At 35.6% G+C, this 19,620-nt stretch overlaps 1 protein-coding gene across 2 annotated transcripts in view; it reads right to left on the minus strand.

Moving 5' to 3' along the window:
- LOC142225770 (alpha-N-acetylgalactosaminidase) overlaps positions 1 to 19,620 on the minus strand; it is a 336,310-nt gene that overhangs the window by 250,591 nt on the left and 66,099 nt on the right. The window lies entirely within an intron of this gene.

Raw genomic sequence — 19,620 nt, forward strand, 5'->3', positions numbered from 1 at the left:
AGATCTTACTGTTTAATTTTTCACTGTTTCCCAATGTTTTCATTTTACTGTAACAACTCTCAAAAGAGTACACTGAAAAAAATATTGTCGTGTGGCCAAAGATTTCATGTCCTTAAAATAAGAATACAAATTTTGCTTAGCTTAGACGACGCATTTCTCTAATATAAAGTTTTTTCCATGTTCAAAAGTCGATAAACTTTTCAATGAAGTCGTGTTGTCCTTATAATTAAGTGATTTGACTTGAAAATGGTTATCATAACATGAAAGAAAAAATTTTGAACTAAGGTCAACTTGACTTTAATAATTCAGAAAAAAATCTTTAAAACTAATGAAATTGTCTTTAAATTTGTTGCATTTTTGCATCTTGACTACAAAGCAAAAATTGTTAAAAAAAATAGGACATGTTTTTCAACACTTTATTTTAAAGACGTTTTTACTTTAAACATACACAGAAAAAAAGTGTCTCGTAAATTTAAGAAGATTTTTACAATAATTTTTTACGAAAAATTAACTTCAAAGTGGATAGCAATTTCTTACTGACAATTCCTATAGTTAATAATTGTTGGTAAAAAATTACCCAATGAAAAATTTTTAGCTCACATGTAATTAAATTTATAGACATTTTCGTCAAAAATGGTAGATAACATTTCTTGAAAATTTTGCAAATTTTAAGTTAAACGTTTCATCGTTCATAAACTGGTGTACCTTTACGAATATTATTCTTAGAGTAAATTGTCAGCAGATGCGATGAACTAATGCATAGTACAGAGATCTTTATCGGCATATTGGAATGTGATTAATGTAAAGATGATATTACTTGAGTTTTGTTGTGTATACATGAGCGTGGGGTTGTTTTTATTTTTGTTCATTTAGTGGTTTGTGTGTGTGTCTCTTATTCGTGGATGGTTTATTTGGCTGGATGAGGTGTTGTTTCCAATAAAGGCACATGTGTTTTTGTTGTTGTAGGAATGTTTTGGCTTTGCTTGTTTTTGTTTGGCATGCTTCAGTTGTATAGTTGGCGTTGGCGTGGGCTGTTGCATCCAAAGACAATAAACTCTAGGAAGATAGGAAATTGGCTTGCGTCATACCAAATGATGCATTTGCCACGTTAGTTCCATACATGTTCGTAATTTTTTTATTTGTTTTTCGTTTCCTTTTTTTTAAATGAAAAACTTAATTTTCTTAATTAAACAATGTTACATTTTAGGCAACAACAAAAAAATTACATTTTCCCTTTATGGAAATTTATTTATTTATTTAAATTTATTTATTTTGGATTTTTAAGACATATATTGGTGTTTGTTTATTAAACCTTTTGAAAGTTATTAATATTTTATCGGTAGTTTAGAAAAAAGTTATTAAGAATATTTAGGAAAATATGTTGAAATTAAAAGTGTATTGACATTTTTATTATTCTATGTAAAAAATTAATATTCAATTCCAGATGAATTTGGAAAATTTTTGTTATATCTCAGCGTATAGTTTATTCATAAATTGGTAGGTATTTTTTAATATGACTTTCTTTTAAAAAGAATATTTTTTATGTGTATTATTATTTGTTAATTATTTTTTGGAAACCAGTTTAATGTATTTCTTTGTTGTAAAAACAATATTTAATTTCAGAGCAACTCCAGATGGATTCGAACAAATAAAAAATAGAGAATTGGTAAGTTTTCTTTTAAAAATTGGCTTTATTTTAACTAGAATATTTACGTTTTTGTGACTTTTTTATCATCAAAATTACAGGTTTTTAATGCCTTATTTTAGTATTTCTTTAATCAAATTTTTTGGAAACCAATGTAATATTTTTAATGTAAAAACAAATATTTAATTTCAGAATAACCCCTTAAAAATTTGGACAAATTTTTAGTACTCCTTTGCCTGCGGGTTCACTACGGAAAAGGGTTCACTGTTTTTTCAGTGTAGCACAATTTCTACTGTCTTGTTTTTAACGGACTTTCTATAGCATATGAAAAAAGCTGAAAAGGCGACAAAATTAAATTTGCTTCATAGAGTCAAATACACAAAACCCACATTTAAAAGAGAATTGTGTCTTAAAAGTATCCTTACTTGAATTCTCGGCTTCATTGGCTCGGAATCAATACCAAACTTTTTAAAATAGAGACACAATCTTTGGAACCGGACATGCTATTTTTCAGTGTATAGTGCCCTTTCGTTAGTTTTTATGAAGACCCCTTTAATTACCTTTGTTTGAATATTTTGACTTACTCGTCCTACACTCAAAAAAAAGTGAACTCTCTATTTCACTAAAGCCAATTTAACTTTATTTTAGTTCACAGAAATATTATGTTTGGAGAAAGTTTTCTTTACTCTAATACTTTTTTTGTGTACGTTAGTTAAATTAACTAAACCCGAGGAAAAAATATACTCAAATGAAGCATAAAGATTAACTAAATTTGTGTATTCCACAAAATAGTTCAGAATTTGTTTAAATTTTTAAATTTTACCAAAAATGCGTCCATCGTGAACTTCGTATGTCACTAAAGACATTCTTGCAATTTTGAACTCCAAGTTTTTTCTTCAAACTACAAAATGTTCTTTAACAAGTGAAAAACTTAGTTATGTCTAATAAATTTTCTTGTATTTGTCGAAAGATATTTTCTTATTTTTATGACATCGGCGTGATGCCAACGTTTGTAATACTGTTTAGTTAAAATTTTCTACAAATATTCAAAATTTTCTAAAATTAACCGAAAGTTTTCTTCCTGGTGGGTTCACTGTTTTTTCAGTGTACGTTCCGATTTGTTTTGACGAAACAAAAAAAAAGTGCCCGTAATGCGAAAATGATAAACAAAACCCATGCTTTTTTTAATTGTCTTTTTTCTTGGTTACGAATAAATTTTCTCTCCGAATACTCATTTTAATCTTTTTACTTTATATCACAACATATATATGTTTACTCCGAATTTGTAAATTTATACTTGTTTATATTCACACATAGTATTTTTCCAATCTTTAATGGAATTTTCTTTGTGTATATATATTTTTAAGGCGCCAATTGGTTACATTCATTACTTTACTTCCAGCATACACTTTATGTCTCTCTTTCTAAACACATATATGTTTATAGTAAATTTCTAAATTAATATATGTTTGCATCCAAGCATATTATATTTTCAAACATTTTATGTCCCAAACATAGTATGCTAGTTTATGAACATTATAACATTATATGCTTGCACTTAAAAATATTGTGTTTAAAAATTTTAGTTCCAAACATATAATTTTTACACCCAAATATATGAAAAACAGTCTTTTTCGTCCGTGTATATTCAAAATTTCTGACAAATGAAAATTTTAGACTGGGAAAAATTGCTTAAAACACATCGAAAGTTGGGTTCATATGTAAGTGCTATATCACAAAATGTTTCGGTATGACTCATTTTCGAACGCGAGATGCCTGCCAAAAATTCAGAACGTTAGGTTCTACTGCTATATTGCCTAAAAATTGTACCTTTATCAAGAGTATATATAATGGACAATACAATTGATCAATTCAACCCATATTCTTGTAAAACCTACTTTAACCCATATAAATACACTTCGGATGGCCTGAAATCCAGTACTTCGTTTTTGTTGTTCGATTAAAAACCCGAATATAATTTGTCGAAATATATCTTTATTTACATAGATATGAAGTGTGTTTCAAATTTTGTTTCTACGACTCCGGCTCCGACTCCACAGCCCTGGTGTTAGCGGACTCTTTCCAAAATATTTTCTACATCCGTACGCATATACTGGACATACCCCAATAAAAGGAAACGTGTTTCCAGGGACCTATAAATTACAAATTATACAAGTACCATCTGTGTCATTCCCGAAAGCTCTCGCACTCAGGTTGAAGAGAGTACACCTTGCACGAAATATTAAACTCATAACCAGGGCTGCCAATTTTGCCGATTTCTCGGCATTTGATGACATGACGATATTTACTCCGTTAAAAAATTTGGGAAAATCGAGCGAATTCGAAATCTGAACCGATTTTGATTAAATGTTGCTTACTTTAAGGGTTCCTAATTACCTTGCATTAAATTTGAAGACGACCGGCACATTTTTGTTCGGATCAAAGTTATTATACCTTAACTACTATGTGGGTTGGGATATAAAATCTGGATGCATTTATTGTTTTTAATGTTTAGAAGCTGGAAATTAGAATATACAAATAGTTACTGGATGGCATTCGCGTGCTTACTCAGAATGCGTAAACAAAACATATGTTTTATTTTAATATTATTTAAATTCCCGATTTTTTGACGATTTTTAAAATGCAAATGCCGATTATGAGGATTTTTTCGGGAAAAAGTGATGATTTTTCTTAAAATTTTATTTGCAGCCCTGCTCATAACTGATTGCGAATTAGTATCCACAAAATAATGAGAGAAATCGCATGCTTCTTTCTCTATGCCTAGTGTTGAAGTCGAAATCAATGTTATACTTAGCGATTATATCAACTCAACTCTCAGCCCAGACACACCCAATTCGATTTCCTCTCAGCTAATATACGAGGTAATCTTGTACTAGGCATTGACAGAACATACGAGTAATATAGGTAAAATGCTATTTTAGGGTTTCCGTATATAAACTAGGGAGACCAATAGTATGAGTGTTTTTATTTGTCTAGTTTGTTTTTCAAAATCAAGTATTTTGGTCAATGCCAAGCTTTTTGGATTTGGCAAGCCTAAACGTTATTATTAAAATAGTGGTAAAGAACGAATCTTGATACTCTTGTTACCTCTTATAGCTTCTGTAGTATCTTTGGTATGTTTTGTTATTCATAACAGCAGAAATGTTTGCTAAAACAGCAGTTTTGGTTGCTGAAAAAGGGACAGCAGTAGGATGTAGTTGTTTCAGCAAACATTCGTTAGTTGAAATAGCAAACATTTTTTACAGCTAAAATAGCAAACAAATGCTGCTGAATTAGCAAACGTGTTTGCTAAAAGTTTTTGACAAACATCACTGCGTTAGTTGAAATAGCTAACATTTTTACTGCTATAACAACTACAAATGTTTGTTGTGCCAGCAACAAAATTTGTCTTTTTTTAACGATATTTTAAAATAAAACCCGTAAATCATTTAATGCTATAACTTCTACATTTATTAAAAGTGTGAATTAAATTGAATTCCATCGAAGTCGATTAAAGAGCTATTGGAAGTTGAGTTGAACTGTTGTCTAAGATTTATTTTCGTTTGTTTTTCTTCTTTGGCCTTATACACGCAGATAAAACATAACAATGTTAAGACAACCTGTAATGAAAAGAAATAAAAACAAGTATATACTGCCGTAAGTTCGGCCAGGCCGAAGCTTATGTACCCTCCACCATGGATTACGTAGAAACTTCTACTGAAGACTGTCATCCACAATCGAATTACTTGGGTTGTGGTATCACTTGCCGATGGCAAGGTATCTTAAAACTTCCTAACACCGTCTTCTAAATTGGAAGGTAGTCCATAATACCACATATGGACTACCTTATATTAAATTAAAAAAGGCCGATTAAATACGTATATAATTAAGTTTGACAAAATTTTCTATAGAAATAAAATTTTGATAAAAGTTTCTATAGAAATAAAATTTTAACAAAATTGTCTATAGAAATAAAATTTTGTCAAAATTTTCTATAGAAAAAAAAATTTGACAAAATTTTCTATAGTAATAAAATTTTGACAAAATTTTCTATATAAACAACATTTTGACAAAATTTTCAATAGAAATAAAATTTTGACAAAATTTTCAATAAAAATAAAATTTTGACAAAATTTTCAATAGAATTAAAATTTTGACGACATTCTCTATAGAATTAAAATTTTGACAACATTTTCTATAGAAATAAAATTTTTCCAAAAATTTTCCATAAAAATAAAATTTTCACAAAATTTTCTATAGAAATAAAATTTTGGTAGATTATTTTTTGCTCGAGTGGCAACCATGATTATGAACCAATATGGACCAATTTTTGTGAGATTGGGGATCGGCTATATATAACTATAGACCAATATGGACCAATTTTTGCATGGTTATTAGCTGCTATATACTAACAACACGTTGCAAATTTCAACCGGATCGGATGAAATTTGCTTCTCCAAGAGGCTCCTGAGAAAGAACGGTTTATATGAGGGCTTTATATAATTATGGACCGATATGGACCAATTTTTGCGTGGTTCTTAGATACCATATAACACCACGTGCCAAATTTCAACCGAATCGGATGAATTTTGCTCCTCCAAGAGGTTCCGGAGGTCAAATCTGGGGATCGATTTATATGGGGCTATATATAATTATGGACCGATATGGACCAATTCTTGCGTGTTTATTAGAGACCACATACTAACACCACGTTCCAAATTTCAAACGGATCGGATGAATTTTGCTCCTCCAAGAGGCTCCGGAGGAAAATCTGGGGATCGGCTTATATGGGGGCTATATATAATTATGGACCGATATGGACCAATTCTTGCATGGTTGTTAGAGACCATATACTAACACCACGTACCAAATTTCAACCGGATCGGATAAATGTTGCTCCTACAGAAGGCTCCGGATGTCGAATCTGGGGATCGGTTTATATTTATTTATTTATTTAATCATTGTTGTTGTTTTTTTGATTGCAGCTTAAAACCATACATTGACTAAACTACAAGTGTAGCTTAACCAACAGAGGAAAATAATGTTTGTCAAATTTATTTGGGCAAAGCTCTATAGACTGCAGGATGATTGGATGGACGCACGTTTCGGAATTACCACATTCCTCATCAGCATCCTCTACTTGCAGCAAAACTATCAACCAATTATCAGAATAAATTCAGGCAGTTCATAAAACCCAACAATAAACCACACTTGAACCCTCCGAAAAAAGGTTTTATATTGATAGCCGGCTTTTGCCGAAATAAATTCGTACAAACATCTCTCTTTTCCTTTGCCACCATCAAATCATCGATTTGAATGAAGTTGGCTGGGTTTTATTTTGAGCGTGCTTCCTCTTCTTTCTTTCATTCGTTTTGTTTTGTTATTGTTGGTTTTTGTTCTTTAATCATTGTTGTTGTTTTTTTGATTTCAGCTTAAAACCATACATTGACTAAACTACAAGTGTAGCTTAACCAACAGAGGAAAAGAATGTTTGTCAAATTTAATTGGGCAAAGCCCTATAAACTGCAAGATGGTTGGATGGACGCACGTTTCGGAATTACCACATTCCTCATCAGCATCCTCTACTTGCAGCAAAACTATCAACCAATTATCAGAATAAATTCAGGCAGTTGGGTTTTATGAAATAAATAAATAAATAAATATAAAGCTGGAGGAAACCCTAGCGCAGATAACTTATACAACAATAGACGATGACTAACCTTATCAAAGGCCTTGCTGAAGTCAGTATAGATAAAATCAACCTGATTACGCCTTGAGAATGCATCATGTATATATAAGGTAAACTCCAGAAGATTCGTCGACGTCGACTTCCCTTTCATAAAACCGTGTTGACACACCAAAAATATAGACCTTAATGAGTGAACGAGTCTATCAGTAAACAATCGCTCAAAAAGCTTCGGAACAGCACTTAGTTTGGCTATTCCTCTGTAATTCTCAATCTCCGTCCTATTCCCCTTCTTGTGCAAGGGTATAATGTAGCTCTCCTTCCATAACGTAGGAAAACAACCTGAAGACAAAGAATAATTTAATAGATTCTTCAGGGGAATGAACAACGCGGATGCACAGTTCCTTAATACTGCAGAAGGAACTCCATCCGTGCCAGGGCTAAAATCCAATTTCAAAGAGCAAAGTGAACTTAACACGTCGTCAGACGTAAACCATATATTGGGAATCGTATCGAATGTGCGAATCCTGTAAGGGTAATATACATCAACAGACGAATACTCAACATAAGTCTTCTCAAAAAAATCAGCAAAAAAGTTAGAAATACCATAAACATCCGAACACTCCTTGTCCAAGTACCTAAGTGTATTTGGAAAACTCGTCACATTCCTCTCAGAGTTCACAAAATTATAAAAACATCTTGGATTAGCATTAAGGTTAGATCCCATACGTTCCAAATATCTCTCATAGTATTCCCTAGACTTCTCTTGATATAAGTAACGTGCATTAATATACCTCGTGTAGTTCAAGTTCGAGTTCACACTTTTAAATCTCTTAAACAATCTGTTCTTTCCATTTTTCAGACTTCTTAATTCTTTGCTGAACCATGGCGGACCGGGAGTATAGGCGCTCATACGAGAAATTGGCACTGCTTGACGGAAGCAATAATGAATTTCATCGTAGAATGAGGATAAACAGCCCGAGAGGACGCCGGTAAGTGGTGGCCAGATAATGTGAGACAATAAATCGTGAAGAATTGAGAAGTCAGTACGTTTAAAATCATATCGAAGACAGTCTTGATTAATAAGCTTATCCATCGATCCATTAACATTAAGGGTTAATGTAAGGGTGGGATGGTATATATCCTCAGGTGTCACAAATGGATCAACGCGAGAAACATTAATATCCGATACATTAGAAAATATGAGATCCAACAATCTTCCAAACTAATTCGTAACTGAATTCAACTGTACGAGAAATAACATCAATAAAATCCTTAATCAGAATTGAGCCAGCGTAAACTCGGTACGTTAAAATCGCCAAATACTAAAATCACATCATCAGCTGTGAGTCTATCCATAGTCAACTTGATAAGATTGAAGTGAGTCATATATATACCCATGTCAGAATTCGGTGGTATGTATGAGCAAGCAATGAAAATGTTCCGTCGGGAGAGATTCAAGCGCACATAAATAAAATCAATATCATGCGGGACATTTAAATCCTGCAAACGTGACAAAACGAGCTTTTCACGGCTATCAAGACACCACCAACCCTACGAGCTAACCGATCCTTTCTATAGACGTTAAACTATAATTATATATAGGCACCATAGGATGGGGAGTAAATTAACTTTTTCATTCCGTTTGTAACACATCGAAATATTGCTCTAAGACCACATAAAGTATACATACTCTGGGTCGTGGTGAATTTCTGAGTCGATCTAAGCATGTCCGTCCGTCTGTTGAAATCACGCTAACTTCCGAACGAAATAAGCTATCGACTTCAAACTTGGCACAAGTAGTTGTTATTGATGTAGGTCGGATGGTATTGCAAATGGGCCATATCGGTAAATTTTTACATATAGCCCCCACATAAACGGACCCCCAGATTTGGCTTGCGGAGCCTATAAGAGTAGCATATTTCATCCGATCTGGCTGAAATTTGGTACATGGTGTAAGTATATGGTCTCTAAAAACCATGTAAAAATTGGTCCATATAGGTCTATAGTTATATATAGCCGATCCCCAATCACACAAAAATTGGTCCATATCGGTTCATAATCATGGTTGCCACTCGAGCCAAAAATAATCTACCAAAATTTTATTTCTATAGAAAATTTTGTCAAAATTTTATTTTTATGGAAAATTTTGTCAAAATTTTTTTCCTATAGAAAATTTTGTCAAATTTTATTTCTATAGAAAATGTTGGCAAAATTTTATTTTTGTAGAAAATGTTGTCAAAATTTTAACTCCATATAGAGAATGTTTTCAAAATTTTAATTCTATTGAAAATTTTGTCAAAATTTTATTTCTATTGAAAATTTTGTCAAAATTTTATTTCTATTGAAAATTTTGTCAAAATGTTATTTCTATACTAAAATTTGTCAAAATATTATTTCTATAGAAAATTTTGCCAAAATTTAATTTCTATAGAAAATTTTGACAAAATTTTATTTCACTTGATTTATTTTGTTTCTTATTCGATCTTTTTCAGTTTAAATAAAATTCTTTATTTGTCCAAGCTTGAGATCTATTTGTTTTTATTACTTTCAATTCATCCGTCCTAATATTTCGCAATTTTCGTTTCGTTTCGTGTATGATATATAAACATTTTTTTATAATAGTAATTAATTTAAAGATAAATTAAATTAAGCAATTAATACAAATTTGAAATACATAGTACAATTACAAAACATCTTATGTTATTCTAAACATCATCTACCAGGCTAACATAAATGTTAAGCCGTAACTATTATCTCCAACTTACATATAAATCAATCACTATACACAAAATTCTTATTAGAGCATCACAGCTCAACAAAAGATACACATTAGAAATGCTGCACATCAATAATGTACCAACAAACAGAAGAATGAATTACAAAACAGACAACATCGCCCACATAACAGACACATGATATGCAAAAATGATCACCGACAGACGAAGAACATTTCGAACAACAACATCAGCCAACAGTGCAGTAACGAAAGCTGACGAGAGCAGTGATGCTCTTATAAGAATTGTGTGTATAGTGATTGATTTATATGTATGAGGGCGGTTCGGAAACTTCTTAGCCTATCAATGAAAGAGAATGGTTAGTCTTTCAAAAACATTTTTATTTTGCAAAATAATCTCCTGAAACTTCAATACACTTATGTTAATCCAACGCTTTTCTAGCAATTCTATCCCTTGATTAAAATAGTTTTCCTCAAGGTCTTCAAAATAGTGGTTTACAACTGTAATTGCATCTTCATTTGAGGTAAAACGCTTACCAGCAAGGAATTTTTTTAGATTTGGGAACAAGTAAAAGTCACTGGGAGCTAAATCAGGAGAATAAGGTGGGTGGTCAAGCAACTCGTACTTTAATTCGTTGATTTTAGCCATTGTTAAAACACTCTTGTGCGCTCGTGCGTTGTCTTGATGAAAAATTATTTTTTTTTTGTGTTGTACATTTAATTGATCCAATAGGTTGCAATAGTACTCTGAATTTATTGTTTTACCCTTTTGCAGATAGTCAATCAATAAAATACCTTTGAAGTCCCAAAAAACCCCTTGCCATAACCTTATCAGCCGATTGAATTGTTTTGCCTTCTTTGGGGCACTTCCTCCAGCTTCACTCCATTGTTTGGATTGTTCTTTTGTCTCTGGAGCATATTGGTGGATACATGTCTCATCAACAGTTATGAAACGACGCTTAAAATCCATTTTATTTCGCTTAAAACGATCCAACGATCATTCTTATACGTTTTTGATCGACTGTTAACAAATGTCGCACCTATCTTGCAGAAAACTTTTTCATCTGTAGTTCTTCATGCAAAATTGAATGGACTCGATAATTTGAGATGCCCATGATATTAGCAATTTCACGCACTTTTGTTCGTCGATCATTTAATACATGCACTTTGGCTACAATGTCTGTTGTTGTTGCTGTTTTTGGACGTCCACTACGTGGTTCATCTTCAATGCTTGTACGACCACGTTTAAATTCAGCAACCCAATTTCAGAAAAACATTAGCAGACTGCTTAAGTTAACGTTTTCCAGATTCGCCAGTAATCTGAAGCTATATGCTCCTAAAAGTTGCTTGCGCTTTACACAAAATGCAGAACACTCACACAAGAGGTGTTCAATTAATTCCTTTTCCTCCGCATCATGACAGCTCATACAATAGTCATTATACTTCGCGCCTATAGTTTTTGCAAAATCGCCTATCAGGTAGCAAACCGATATAGCAGATATCAGGAGTGGTATCTGAGGTCTTGAGAACACTATCATGGGGCCATATTTGCCATCGAACATTTGCCATCATAACAGCCTTCACACAGATTCTAGTTCCCCTGGAATATGTAAGGTAGTCCCTAGCCTTGCCAACTCATCCGCTTCGCAGTTCCCCGGTATGTTCCTATGGCCAGGCACCCATATTAAGTGAATATTGTACTGCTCAGCCATCTCATTGAGAGATTTGCGGCAGTCGATGGCCGTTTTCAAGTTGAGGAACACAGAGTCCAAGGATTTTATTGCAGGTTGTATATAAAGGGTGATTTGTTAAGAGCTTGATAACTTTTTTTAAAAAATAAACGCATAAAATTTGCAAAATCTCATCGGTTCTTTATTTGAAACGTTAGATTGGTCCATGACATTTACTTTTTGAAGATAATTTCATTTAAATGTTGACCGCGGCTGCGTCTTAGGTGGTCCATTCGGAAAGTCCAATTTTGGGCAACTTTTTCGAGCATTTCGGCCGGAATAGCCCGAATTTCTTCGGAAATGTTGTCTTCCAAAGCTGGAATAGTTGCTGGCTTATTTCTGTAGACTTTAGACTTGACGTAGCCCCACAAAAAATAGTCTAAAGGCGTCAAATCGCATGATCTTGGTGGCCAACTTACCGGTCCATTTCTTGAGATGAATTGTTCTCCGAAGTTTTCCCTCAAAATGGCCATAGAATCGCGAGCTGTGTGGCATGTAGCGCCATCTTGTTGAAACCACATGTCAACCAAGTTCAGTTCTTCCATTTTTGGCAACAAAAAGTTTGTTAGCATCGAACGATAGCGATCGCCATTCACCGTAACGTTGCGTCCAACAGCATCTTTGAAAAAATACGGTCCAATGATTCCACCAGCGTACAAACCACACCAAACAGTGCATTTTTCGGGATGCATGGGCAGTTCTTGAACGGCTTCTGGTTGCTCTTCACTCCAAATGCGGCAATTTTGCTTATTTACGTAGCCATTCAACCAGAAATGAGCCTCATCGCTGAACAAAATTTGTCGATAAAAAAGCGGATTTTCTGCCAACTTTTCTAGGGCCCATTCACTGAAAATTCGACGTTGTGGCAGATCGTTCGTCTATTCATGATGAAATGTCAAAGCATACTGAGCATCTTTCTCTTTGACACCATGTCTGAAATCCCACGTGATCTGTCAAATACTAATGCATGAAAATCCTAACCTCAAAAGAATCACCCTTTATTAATGCCCACATTTTTTGGAACATTACTTCTCAGCCAATTTGCCACCTCTCTTATTGCTAATATTTCAGCCTGGAAAACACTACAGTGATTAGGTAATCTTTTCGCTATTCGAAGTTCCAGATCTTTAGAATATACTCCGAAACCCAATTGTCCATCCAATTTGGAGCCATCAGTGTAGAAATCTATATATTCTTTATTCCCCGGGGTCTGTGTGCACCACGCCTCACTGTTGGGGATTAGAGTCTCAAACTTTTTGTCGAAAAGTGGACTCGCCAAAGTGTAATCCACTACGTTAGGCACATCTGGCATTATTTTGAGGACCGAACTGTGACCGTAACTTTTTTCCGACCACAGCGATAGCTCGCGCAACCGCACATCCGTTGTTGCAGCTGACTGTTTGGCCAAAATGTCTAAAGGCAATATATGCAGCATGACATTAAGGGAATTTGTTCCTGTCTTTCTGAATGCGCCTGAGATACACAAGCACGCTATACGCTGAACTTTGTCTAAACTTGTTGGCTGGTGAAGTCCCGGCCACCAGACTACAACACCATATAGCATTATAGATCTAACCACTGCCATGTATAGCCAATGCACAATTTTTGGTTTTAGTCCCCACCTTTTTCCTATTGCCTTTTTGCACGAGTACAAAGCTACCGTTGCTTTTCTCGTCCTGTCTTCAATATTAAGCTTAAAGTTCAGCTTCCTGCCCAAAATAACGCCAAGGTATTTTGCACACTCACCAAAGGGAATTTCAATACCCCCTAAGGAAATGGGCCTAACCGTGGGAGTTTTGCGATCTTTGCAGTACATAACTAGTTCTGTCTTTGCAGAATTTACCCCAACACTATGCTCTTTCGCCCATTTCTTAGTCATCCGGAGGCCCTCTGAATAATATCTCTGATTGTGGATGGGAATTTTCCCCTGACTGCTAAAGCCACATCATCTGCGTATGCCACCACCTTTATCCTTTCTTTTTCTAGGATAACCAGAAGAAGCAACATTCCAAAGAAGAGGTGATAGAACTCCTCCTTGGGGAGTGCCTCTGTTCACATAACTTTGTATGTTTGCTTGTCCTAGTGTGGCTGAAAAGCGTCTCTTCATTAGAAGTTCGTCTAACAGCCTAAGTATACATGGAAACATTCAGAGTTGTCAGTCCATTTAATATCGAGCTCGGATGGACATTATTGAACGCCCCTTCGATGTCTAGAAACGCCGCGATTGTGTATTATTTGACAGATAGTGAGCTTTCAATAAAGCTGACTAGTTCATGCAATGCGGTCTCAGTAGACCTGCCCTTCGAGTATGCATGCTGTCGTTTCGAGAGCAAACTTGAATCCACGCTAGTTCTAAGATATATGTCTATCATCCTCTCCAGGGTCTTACGTAGGAATGAGGAAATAAACTCTATTTGCGACTCTCCCCTTGCATTAGTATCATTACTTCCCCATATACTATGATGCGCATCGCATCCCATAATGAGTTTCGTCTTTGTTTTCAGTGACTCCTCAACTAAGGTCTTAACGACACATGGAGGCATCTCCCTGTCATGTCCCATGTAGACCGAAGATACCCAATATTTGCATTTGGCTATTTCTAAATTGGCAAAATAAACTCTATTAGCGACTCTCCCCTTGCATTTGTATTACTACTTCCCCATATACTATGATGCTCATCGCATCCCATAATGAGTTTCGTCTTTGTTTTCAGTGACTCCTCAACTAAGGTCTTGACGGCACATGGAGGCATCTCCCTGTCATGTCCCATGTAGACCGAAGATACCCAATATTTACATTTGGCTATTTCTAAATTGGCAACGACAGTGTCTGCATTGCACATTGAAGGAAGCAGAAACAAGTTAAGCTCGTTTTTAGCAATAATACAGGCTCGATTTACATCATTACCAGTATACTGCAATAGTTTGAACCCCGGAGAACTTAATTCACATATTTTGTTTCTATAAAGATATGGTTCTTGAATAATAACTATGTCTATGTCCCCTTTCTTCAGGAGAACTTTTAAGGCAGCACATGCAGCCTTACAATGATGAAGATTTATCTGGAGGATCTGTAGGACAATCGAGATTTTCAACAACCGTCACATCAGCCGCTTCAATCGAGTCATCAAGAATGTCCTCTTCAGAGATCTCGGTGACTCTCGCAATAACCATAGATTCAACTTTGGTTCTGAGGCAGTAGAAACCTCCTCACGCATACGGCTTCGCAAGAGGATCCGCTTACTTCTGATTCAGACAGAGGCTTGTCCATTTCTGCATCATTTAGCTGATCGTTTTTATATACCTTCATTTGGATATAATGAAAGCCATAACATACAGGGCAATGGGACTTTGCTAGATGTGGCAAAGACTGAGTGTTCAATATAAACACTGCATGCCGTCTTGGTCCATCCACTTCATCCAAACGGCCAACCTTCCAATCAGCTGTTGGAAGATCTGGATTGCATCGTTTCAGCCTGTTTAAACTAGATTCAGGGTCGGAAGAGTTTGCAGGTGTCCACGCATGTGCTCTAGTCTAGCCGGTATTTCTTTCTTCTCGACTAACTCTAGAGCAGCTCCTTCCCAAACTTCACCAATTAGTATCAGAGCAGACTTCTGGTCCTTAAATGCGATCAGCTTAAATCGTCCTTGATACCAACCAGCCTCTTGGTGTCTGGGCCGGGAAACTTTTCCAGGACATGTGAGTAGACGACAGACGGAGCATTCTCAATTTCCCCCCATTTTTGCTTTGGAACCATACCGTCCAATGCTTCTTTATTAATGATAGCCATCACAAGGCTGTCATTAGCAACTGAGGCAAACGATCTTTGATCCCTTTGGAGGATGGCAGCTCATCCGGCGATCGTTCCCGTTTTCCAGTCTCAAGAATTCCTTGAGCCCATTTTAAGGAATCGCTTTGTTTAGCCGACAGCGTGCTTAGGTCGACTGATCCTAACTTCTTTAGGATAAACAAAGTATTTCTGTGTTCCTTGAATGTCTTTCGTGAGGGATTACCTCCTTTTGATGTCGTTACCTTAGAAAAAGTTTGACTTGTCAGAGTGTCGCCACCTATCGACCCGTCTACAGGTCGACTAATTGGGCCTAACTCTTGGTCAGTGCCCAGATTTATAACTCCAGTCGATACCCGTCCACTGGGCCCTGAAATTAGCAACCCAGTAGATGACTTTGAATTTCGCTGCATGGAGGCTTAATATTCCACCACACTTGAAATTCTTAGTAGGTACGTATTACGATGAGTTTATCCGCTATTAAAAAACACGTCCGTTCCGTTCGACGGTTGAGCTGTAGGTCACTTCCACCTAACATATTCAACATATCATTAGGCATTTCTTGTCCCGATAAATCTTTTTTATGTAAATATTTAATGACAGCACGCATTTCTAATTTTTCCATTGTAAAAAAATTGCGGATGCGTCTTTTTTGAACACCTGTTTCTATATGAAGGAGTTGCCAGATCGAAACAAACTTTAACATGTGTTCATAACACTTAAATTTTTTGCTGTTTATACCGCGCTTTTTGTTTGTGTTTAATTTAATTTAACTTAATTAATTAATTAATATTATAAAAAATGTTTATAGGTCATACACCTCTGATGAAGCAATTCAACGAAAATTGCGAAATATTAGGACGGATGAATTAAAAATAATAAAATCAAATAGATCTCAGGCTTGGCAAAATAAAGGATTTTTATTTAAAATTTTTTTTCTATAGAAAACTTTGTTAAAATTTTATTTCTATAGAAAATTTTTTCCAAATTTTTCTTCTATAGAAAATGTTGTCAAAATTTCATTTTGTCAAAATTTTATTTCTATAGAAACTTTTATCAAAATTTTATTTCTATAGAAGATTTTGTCAAACTTAATTATATTTAATCGGCCTTTTTTAGTTTAATATATACCACATATGGACTACCTTGCAATTTAGAAGACGGCAATTTAGAAGACGGATTCTTTAAACATTGTTCTTGTGTTTGATTTCAGCTTAAAACCATGCATTGACTAAACTACAAGTGTAGCTTAACCAACAGAGGAAAATAATGTTTGTCAATTTTTTTGGGCAAAGCCCTATAGGCTGCAAGATGGTTGGATGAACGCACGTTTCGCATCCTCTACTTGCAACAAAACTATCAACCAATTATCAGAAACAACACGTACACGTACAAGGGATTATGAGATTTCAGTCACCTTTGGCGACGTGACTGTGACTGATCCGAAGAGATGCAGAAAATACTTCAACCGACAGTTTGACGAGCATCCCGAGAGTGATAGAGCGAAAAGGAGAGCCACTCGTCGCATACGTGGTCTCCGAGCCGACGACACACCACAATTCACCGCAGCTGAAGTTACCAATGTCATCAACAGCGCGAAACCATCCAAGGCGCTGAGCCCCGACGGAATTTCAATGCTAATGCTAAAGCATCTGGGAATACTGGGAGTTGAGTACATGACCAGACTCCTCAATTTGTCCTTGGAATCACTCATTATACCCGATGTCTGGAAGATGGGAAGAGTGATTCCTCTACTGAAGCCAAGCAAAGATTCGAGTAAAGGTGAATCGTACAGACCGATATCCCCTCTCTCGCCAGTACCCAAGACACTTGAGGCACTACTCCTCCCCAGCCATGTGGAGAATTTTCCAGCTGCCCACCATCAACATGGATTCCTTAAGGTACATGGTACGACGACAGCCTTACATGCCGTTTCGAGACATATCAATAGGGGACCTAATCAGCCCAAGCCGTGTCATAGGACGGTCCTCGTGACGTTTGACCTATCGAAAGCGTTCGATACGGTCAACCATGCCACATTATTCGAGGACATCGAGAATACGTCTCTACCGGCAGGAACGAAGCGTTAGGTTCTGAATTATATGTGTGGACGCCACTCGTACGTGGAATTCAGGGACAAGAAGTCTAGCCCCGTAGAGTTAAACAGGGAGTTCCCCAGGGCGGGATGATATCTCCGGCACTGTTTAACCTTTACCTCTTCTCGATTCCACCCCTCCTGACGGCGTCGAGATTGTGTCATATGCGGACAATTGCACAATCATGGTATCCGGACCTATTGTTGATGACATTTGCGATCGATTGAATGTCTACCTCGCTGATCTTACCAGTTATTTCACTGCAAGAAATTTGAGGATATCTCCACTTGGGGTGCGGACAAAGAAACCTTGTTAACTACATATAAGGCAATTGGCCGGCCAGTGGTAAATTATGCAGCGCCAGTGTGGACTCCTCAAACGAGCAATACGCAGTGGAATAACATACAGACCTGTCAGAACGCTGCCCTTAGAACCGCAACAGGATGTCTCCGCAGTATACCCCTGGATCGCCTTTATGCGGAGACCAAGATCATCCCAGTGCGTCGACACAATTACATGTTGCCAAAGCAGTACCTCTTGGGTTGCCATCGAAGCTGTCATTGTGGACCCTCCACCCAGAAATGTAAGGGTTGATCTTCACCTTCTAGAGCCCGAGATCCAGCGTTATAAAAGATCAGGCAGCATACCAGACAGGTCTATAGGGCGGCCAGTCTATAGGGCTTTGCCCAAATAAATTTGACAAACACTCTTTTCCTCTGTTGGTTAAGCTACACTTGTAGTTTAGTCAATGCATAGTTTTAAGCTGAAATCAAAAACAACAACAATGATTAAAGAAAAAAAAAACAACAATAACAAAACAAAACGAATGAAAAAAGGGGAAGTACGCTCAAAATAAACCCAGCCAACTGCACTCAAATCGATTATTTGACGGTGGCAAAGGAAAAGAGATATGTTTGTACGAATTTATTTCGGTATAATCCGGCTATCATGTAAAACCTTTTTTCGGAAGGGTCAAGTGTGGTCCACTTTTGGGTTTAGTGAACTGCCTGAATTTATTCAGATAATTTGTTGATAGTTTTGCTGCAAGTAGAGGATGCTGATGAGGAATGTGGTAATTCCGAAACGTGCGTCCATCCAACCATCTTGCTATAGGGCTTTGCCCAAACAAATTTGACAAACATTCTTTTCCTCTGTTGGTTAAGCTACACTTGTAGTTTAGTCAATACATGGTTTTAAGCTGAAATCAAAAACTACAACAAATAAAATTTTGAAAAAAATTTCTATAGAAATTAAATGTTGACAAAATTTTGTATAGTAATAAAATTTGACAAAATTTTCTATAGTAATAAAATTTTGACAAAATTTTCTATACACACAGAGAATATATTTGTTTGAATTCGGTTGAATTTAACAACATGCTGTATTTAGAAATAAATAAAAGTTGATTATACCAATTTTCTGTACCTACATGCATTTGTTCATACATTAGTTGAGATTTTTAACAATTTTTCTGTCGTACTAAAAGATAATTGGTTGTGAGTTACCATTTTCATATAGTATTCACAACCGAATAACATTTCGAATTTTTTAAATGTCATTTGTATTAATGAAAATAAGTCGAAAAATTTTTTGTATTATTTGAAACTTTAAAACAAACAAAAAATGGCAAAAAATATCGATATTATCTGCTATTTGTGATCGTAACACAGCAAGAATGGTCTGTGAAGAGGATGTGGGGAAGAAATTCAAAACAATGGTTTGTATTGGAAATATTTTTTAAAGAACCCAACTCATTGTGCCGCACTTCTAGCATGTATGAAACATAAATTCGGAGGTTGAGGTTCAGATTGAATTCTCAACTTTGTAAGAGGTAAAATCTACTCTCCAAAGCAGATCGGTTTTACTTCTAGTCCCGTGAAATTTGGGTGATCAGCGCTCCTTCTTGTCCCTGAAGAATATAATTCGAGAGACCGGTGTA

Source organism: Haematobia irritans, chromosome 2 (assembly GCF_050003625.1).
Source record: "Haematobia irritans isolate KBUSLIRL chromosome 2, ASM5000362v1, whole genome shotgun sequence".
Lineage (NCBI taxonomy): Eukaryota > Metazoa > Arthropoda > Insecta > Diptera > Muscidae > Haematobia > Haematobia irritans.